Source organism: Harmonia axyridis, chromosome X (assembly GCF_914767665.1).
Source record: "Harmonia axyridis chromosome X, icHarAxyr1.1, whole genome shotgun sequence".
Taxonomy (NCBI): Eukaryota; Metazoa; Arthropoda; class Insecta; order Coleoptera; family Coccinellidae; genus Harmonia; species Harmonia axyridis.
Window position 1 is genome coordinate 34,099,691 of NC_059508.1, and position 7,500 is coordinate 34,107,190.

The following is a 7,500-nucleotide window of genomic DNA, read 5'->3' on the forward strand; positions in this document are numbered from 1 at the left end:
CACGTATGGCTGTGTGGAATTTCTTGCGAAATTCACGACGCGTCTGACCGCGTCTTCTGTAGACCTGCCAGAACGAAAGCCGAACTGAGAGTCGTGTTCCTGACCGGAATCTTTGTAGATTGGCGAGATTCGAGTTAGTAAGAGTCGTTCTAAGAGTTTGCCCATTTCGTTGAGAAGACAAACCGGGCGATACGATTTCGCATCGTCAGGCTGCCGACCCTTCGATTTGAGCAGAAGACAGATTCTCCCCGTCTTCCATGCCTTCGGAAATATGCATAACCTCAGACATGAGTTGTACAACGACAACAGAACATCGGGATGGGAGTCGAACACCCTTTTGAGAATGAACCCTGTTAAGGAGTCAGGCCCGGGCGCACAGTTTTTACGTGTGGCCAGGAGAGCTCGCCCTAGCTCATCCATCTCAAAGGGGTCCGGGGTGGGTAGGAGGGTCCCCGGGGGGACCGATGCTGCTGAATTTCGTACTGCGACTTGGACTAAAGTGTCCTCCTCACAGTTATCGCTCGGTAGTAGTTTCGCGAGGATAGTCTTGGCTGTGTCCAGCCAAGTAGTTGTGTAAGAACCGCGTTCGGTTCTTACAGCAGAAAGTGTAGTGGGAGCGGTTATCCGCTCCGTCACGATTTTATAGGATGAGGACCATGGTCCTCTTTGTGATTCTGTTTCAACGAATCTTTGCCAGTTTTGAAATTTAGCCTGACGAATCGCGGCTGTGTAGATGTTATTTGCGTGCCTAACGGACGCTAGATGCTGCATTATGACATCTGTGCCCTCTCCCCAGCGTCGCGCTCGACGCAACCCCTTCCTTTTACGGTTAAGGTCAGTCTTGAGCGAGCTAAGTCGTGGGTTCCACCATCCAAGCCCGCGATTTCTGCGAGTGGAGGTAGATATTGATGCCATAGCGGATAAAAATATGGCTTTGGTCAGGGACTTAACGACCCTATCCAGCTCAGTTTCATTCTGACATAGAAGATTGACGTCATGAAGACGCCGGTCTAATTCGGACTCGAACAGGTCCCAGTCCGCGTTCCTAGGAACGAATCTCGGGGTGTTCGGGTCAAGATATGGGATTCTATTCTCAAATTGGCTCGAGCCTATCTCGAAGAAAATAGGTCGATGATCTGATGTAGACCAATTCTCCCGCACCGACCAGCCTTGGACGAAATCCGCCGCATTGGGGGTAGCGAGAGTGAGGTCGATATTTGATTCACCATTTGAAGAGGCGAATGTGGCCGGAAAACCAGCTGAATTGAGGACGATGAGGCCAGAACGGTCGACAAAGTCCTCAAGAAGAGAGCCACGATAGTCTCTATGGCTAGAGAACCAAAGTGGCGACTTGGCATTGGAGTCCATGCATATGAGAACCCTTTTGCCCCTGTTATGTGTTAGAATAGAATCCAGCTTATGTAAAAATGGGTCAATGTCTAAGCTGAATTGGCAATAGACATTGACCAGGATAAATGATATTTTATCGAATTGTATGGTAGCCACAGTGATATTTGGTTCTGACAAGTTACCTAGCAGAATAACGTTTAAGTGAGGGTTAAATACTGCAATAACAGATCCGATTGGATCTTGGGGCACGCGTAAAAGGCGTGCACGCAAACCGAGTCCCCTCACCTCGCCGAAGGCGTGGTAAGGTTCCTGTATTAAGGCTATATCTATATTTTTCGTGTTCATCAGATTTGAGATCTCCGCCGATACGGCGGCAGATCTCTGGGCATTTATCTGTATTAATTTTAGGCCGTGGCCTTGAATTTAGTGCTCGAGGTGTCTATCTTCGATATGAAGTCCTCGAGCGCTTTCCTATACTCCGGGCAAGCTTTGTCGCTTGCCGGGTGGTCCGTGTTTTTGTTCCCCTTTTGCTTGCAGTTAATACAGCAAGCGGGGTTTTCTTCCTTGGCGCATTCCGAGACGGAATGGCCTTTACAGGCGCAGTGTGAGCAGAGAGGAACCTCTGCGCTGCACCTGAGTGCTGTGTGCTTAAAGGATTGGCACATTTTGCACCTTGAAATTCTTGCGTGCTCGTAAGCACGATAAGATCGGAGCCCCACGTACGCTCTGCCCTGACGGGTGATCGCGCTCGTGAGACATGCCGGTGCGGATACGACAATCTTCTGTGTCGATGTCTCCGAAGGAAATTTAAAAATCACCTTCGTCGCCAACTTCACAGCAGACGGATCAAACTGATCCGGAAGATTCTTTTCGATAATCTCGTCTATGAGATCATCTACTTTTGTGTCCTTAGACACGTCATGCAACATGATTCTCGGAAGAATCTTTCTTGGAGTTTGAAACTCGATATTATGCTTGTCAAGAGATGCCTTGACAAGATCGTGATCCTTCTGCGATGCGCAGACGATAAGGATGTCTCCTGACTTCACTTTTGTAGTGAATCGGATCTTTGCCGAGGGGGCCTCTTTACGGAGGGCCTCTTTTATAGATGATTGGATCTTAGAAGAATCCTTTCCTCTTGCCTTTACATATAAAGGAGAGTCGCTCTGCGGTCTTGGCTTAGGTAATGGAGTGGGACGGGATGTAGGGGTAGGAGTGGCCGCTGTGACTCTCGCGTACGAGGGTCGGGCCACTGTCTTATTAGCAGACTGAAGAGAGGCGCAAACCTCCTCCAGCCTACTCCTCTCTTGTAGGCGCCCCTTGAGAGAGGCGTTTTCCAAGCGAGTTGACATTAACAAGCGCTCTAGTTCGGTAAACCTGTCAAGGATGAACCGACGTTGAGCGCTTGCGACCTTGTGGTTCACGTCATAGAGGTATTCCTCTAGCGTGGACCTAATCGCCGAGCTCGTAAGCTCTTCGGGGATTGGGGGAAGGGAAGGCTCTTTCCGCTTCGCTTCCGGCGTTGCCGCCGGTGCGCTAGTTAAAGTGCCTGTAGTTTGTTGTCTGGTTTTCACACCAGACATGATGGGAGAGGAAGTTGCCTTCCTTGTTGTGGGTGAGGGTGTAAGCCTCTGCTCGGTAGCAGATCCAGATCTCCCGGCCCGAACAACCGAGGAGGTGGAGGTCGCGTAGTCGCTGGATGACGGTCGACGAGAGCCTACGCTGGAACTCTTACCGACGACCGGCGCTGCCGTTCCTGCGGCAGCGCGAGATTTTGTTATATTAGATGTATTCATCATAATATTTGGGGCGAGCCATTTTTCGCATTTCCTCTATTGTTCCTGCGATATATTCATATGCAAATACGCTATATCGGTCTAGAATAACAGTGAAAATGTACCCCCCCACCGCGATAAGGTAATGGCTCATCGGGGGGGAGTAGGTAGGGACAGTGAGAATCTCGTTAATCCATTCATGCGCGTCACTAATTAGATGACGAGGCATTTGGCTACCTTAAGAGAGTCATAGTTACTCCCGCCGTTTACCCGCGCTTTTTTGAATTTCTTCACGTTGACATTCAGAGCACTGGGCAGAAATCACATTGCGTCAACACCCGCTGGGGCCATCGCAATGCTTTGTTTTAATTAGACAGTCGGATTCTCCCAGTCCGTGCCAGTTCTGAGTTGATTGTTAGATGACGGCCGCAGAGATTACCCAGAGCACCCTTGCGAGCACTCACGGGGTCTCGAAGCTTGACGATTCCGCGGGAGGCCAAGACGCGGGACCGAGCTCGGATCAAACGTAACGCAAGCGAAACGCATCACCTCGCCCAGGCCCGGTACGTTAGCCGTGACCCACTTCCCCAACAAGCCCGACACGCCACAATCCTCAGAGCCAATCCTTATCCCGAAGTTACGGATCTAATTTGCCGACTTCCCTTACCTACATTATTCTATCGACTAGAGGCTCTTTACCTTGGAGACCAGCTGCGGATATGGGTACGAGCCGGCGCGACGCCTACACGTGGCCCTCTCCCGGATTTTCAAGGTCCGAGGAGAAGATCCGGACACCGCCGCAAATGCGGTGCTCTTCGCGTTCCAAACCATATCTCCCTGCTAGAGGATTCCATGGAACTCGAACGCTTATGCAGAAAAGAAAACTCTTCCCGGATCTCTCGACGGCGTCTCCGGGTCCTTTTGGGTTGCCCCGACGAACTCTCTTACGAGGGCCCGGTTTAATTTCGGTTCCGCTGCCGGGTTCCGGAATAGGAACCGGATTCCCTTTCGCCCGACGGGCGTGCGTCACGCGTCAAGATGCATAGCATTTCTGCCACCACTTATAAACACGATTAACAACGCCACATCAACATCGGCTTTCGCCTAGGGCTTAGGATCGACTGACTCGTGTGCAACGGCTGTTCACACGAAACCCTTCTCCACCTCAGCTCTCCAGGGCCTCGCTGGAGTATTTGCTACTACCACCAAGATCTGCACCGAAGGCGGCTCCAGACGGCCTCACGGCCAGCCCTTCTGCGCTCACCTCCGCGACCCTCCTACTCATCAGGGCTTCATGACCGCCCCGAAGGGCGACCGCACATGCCACTGACGGCCGAGTATAAGCACGACGCTTCAGCGCCATCCATTTTCAGGGCTAGTAACTTCGGCAGGTGAGTTGTTACACACTCCTTGGCGGATTCCGACTTCCATGGCCACCGTCCTGCTGTCTTAAGTTACCAACGCCTTTCATGGTATCCCATAAGCGTCGATTTAGGCGCTTTAACTCGGCGTTTGGTTCATCCCACAGCGCCAGTTCTGCTTACCAAAAATGGCCCACTTGGCACTCTGATCCGAAATCTCGCGGCTTCACATTCAAGCAAGCCGGAGATCTCACCCATTTAAAGTTTGAGAATAGGTTGAGGTCGTTTCGACCCCAATGCCTCTAATCATTCGCTTTACCGGATGAGACTCGTATGCAACGAGCGCCAGCTATCCTGAGGGAAACTTCGGAGGGAACCAGCTACTAGATGGTTCGATTAGTCTTTCGCCCCTATACCCAGTTCCGACGATCGATTTGCACGTCAGAATCGCTACGGACCTCCATCAGGGTTTCCCCTGACTTCGTCCTGACCAGGCATAGTTCACCATCTTTCGGGTCCCAGCGTGTACGCTCTTGGTGCGCCTCCTCTCGCAATGAGAATGAGGCGCCCCGGGAATGCGGGTCAGTCATGGAGACCGACCATCTTCCCTTAGTTCACATAAAGTGAACCGTTACTTTCATTGCGCCTTTAGGTTTAGTGATTCCCAATGACTCGCGCACACGCTAGACTCCTTGGTCCGTGTTTCAAGACGGGTCCTGAAAGTACCCAAAGCAATAGCGTCGCTGATCGGCGTTTCAAGAGGTCTGTCCAAGAACACCGCGGCGAACAGTCGCAAACGGACGGAATCGGCACTAGGTCCGATCGCCATCACAATTCACATACTTGCCACGGGCCGGACGCGAACTAAGTCGCGGCCTCCCGCCATCAGTAAACCGTCGAGCGAGCTGTTCGGAAACCCAGTGTCCGTAAACATCGGAAAATCCGAGCTCACGGGCTACACTCGAGACCGTAGAACAGCACCCAACGGATCGCGACGACCTACTAGGGGAGAAGTGCACGCGTCCGAAGCCGGAGATGAACCGAAGGGAACAGCCAACGCGAACGTCGCCGTTTCCACAGTCAGTAAATCCCAACAACAGGCGCGAATGAATCTCCCCATTCGACCTTTCGGGTTTCTCAGGTTTACCCCTGAACGGTTTCACGTACTCTTGAACTCTCTCTTCAAAGTTCTTTTCAACTTTCCCTCACGGTACTTGTTCGCTATCGGTCTCGTGGTTATATTTAGCCTTAGATGGAGTTTACCACCCACTTAGGGCTGCACTCTCAAGCAACCCGACTCTAAGAAGAGATCCTCTAGCAAGCCGCAGCGGTCGCTACGGGCCTGGCACCCTCTATGGGCGATGGCCCCATTCAAGATGGACTTGAACGCGCCGCGAACTCGCCAGATAATGGATCCTTCCAAACACCACATCTCCCGGCGACCGGTTACGATCGCGGGATTCAGTGCTGGGCTAATCCCTGTTCGCTCGCCGCTACTAAGGGAATCCTAGTTAGTTTCTTTTCCTCCGCTTAATAATATGCTTAAATTCAGCGGGTAGTCTCACCTGTCCTGAGGTCGTATGTTCAAATCATCGAAACGTTCCGAAACTAACCTTTGGCGGCTCATAAAATCACGTACCTTACGCGAGGGAGTTAGCCTACTCAAAGGCGTCTATTATCTCCTGCTCCGTATGGCGGATCATGCGAATCCAAGCAAAGTGCTTCGGTGTTTCGGGGGTGCGCTCATGAAAGCTCATCCGCAACGCGCGACAACTGGCACATTAAAGCGATCGGACGTCGTTCAGATTTCTCGGACACGACGATCGCATGTCTACAGTCATGGGCGCAGATCGAGCAATACCACGACACCACAATATATGCTTTCGCAATTCAAGACGGCGCGTTACGAAAACAACTCCTCATCATTCCAACACACGAGGCGTCGAAACGACAGAACGTTGATCGTCACGCGGCAAACCGTCCAACTCGCCCAAATGACCTTCGGTACAGGATCAACGTTAGACGACCTTTACGTCGTCACTTCGTCAAGCCATAACGTCTGGCCGGGCAGTCTTTGTAATGGAACCGACCCTCAGTCAGGAGTGGTCCGAGGACAGTGTCCGAGGACCGCAATGTGCGTTCGAAATGTCGATGTTCATGTGTCCTGCAGTTCGCATGTTGACGCGCAATTAGCTGCGTTCTTCATCGACCCACGAGCCAAGTGATCCACCGTTCAGGGTAATCTTTTATGTTCGATTTCTCGGTACTAGTCGCAATGGACTTTCCCTCGAAATACGAGACGCCAACTGCGAACCTCCTCGAGAATGACATTCCAATGACTGAGACGACCCACTGAAGGGTCAATACGTCAGTCGATCGGCGCAAAATCTTCGGTTCAACTAGTTTGCGTACTAATCTAGTGACAATTATCGTAAAAAATTCGGACGGAGACAAACGTCGCAGACAATCCCGAAAGAGCATAAAAACGCTAATGTAACGGGCGTCGCACAACGTCGACGTCTTCGTCCCTGGAATAGATCGTCCTACCGAAGTCCGTAGACAACGGTAACGACTGATCGATTTCGGGCGAGAATCTTTAAAACCTGCAGCCGGCTCCTCGTTCCGTGCCAAACACGAAACTTCGCCCAGCCACGAACGCGGCAATCCAAGCGCTTCGAATCCTTATTCCGAGCACATCACGAGACTTCGCCCAACTACGAACGTCAGCATAAGCAGCCGGCTCCTCGTTCCATCAAGGAACTTCGCCCAACCACAAACGCCGACATAAGCGGCCGGCTCCTCATTTCGTGAGCATCTCTAAACATGGACCTACAACGAAGGCTGCACACACGTGCGGCCGGCTCCTCGTTTCGAGGATATCACAAGACTTCGCCCAACCACGAACGTCAGCATAAGCAGCCGGCTCCTCGTTCCGTCAAGGAACTTCGCCCAACCACAAACGCCGACATAGGCGGCCGGCTCCTCATCTCGTAAACATCACGAAACTTCGCCCA

At 51.9% G+C, this 7,500-nt stretch overlaps 1 non-coding gene and 1 pseudogene across 1 annotated transcript; both read right to left on the reverse strand.

The window, feature by feature from the left end:
- LOC123688250 overlaps nucleotides 1-6,065 on the reverse strand; it is a 9,285-nt pseudogene extending 3,220 nt beyond the window's left edge.
- A 507-nt stretch (nucleotides 6,066-6,572) lies between these two features.
- On the reverse strand, nucleotides 6,573-6,727 carry LOC123686957. The gene has a single exon (XR_006748709.1). It is a non-coding gene; the product is annotated as a 5.8S ribosomal RNA (ribosomal RNA).
- Nucleotides 6,728-7,500: the final 773 nt, after the last annotated feature.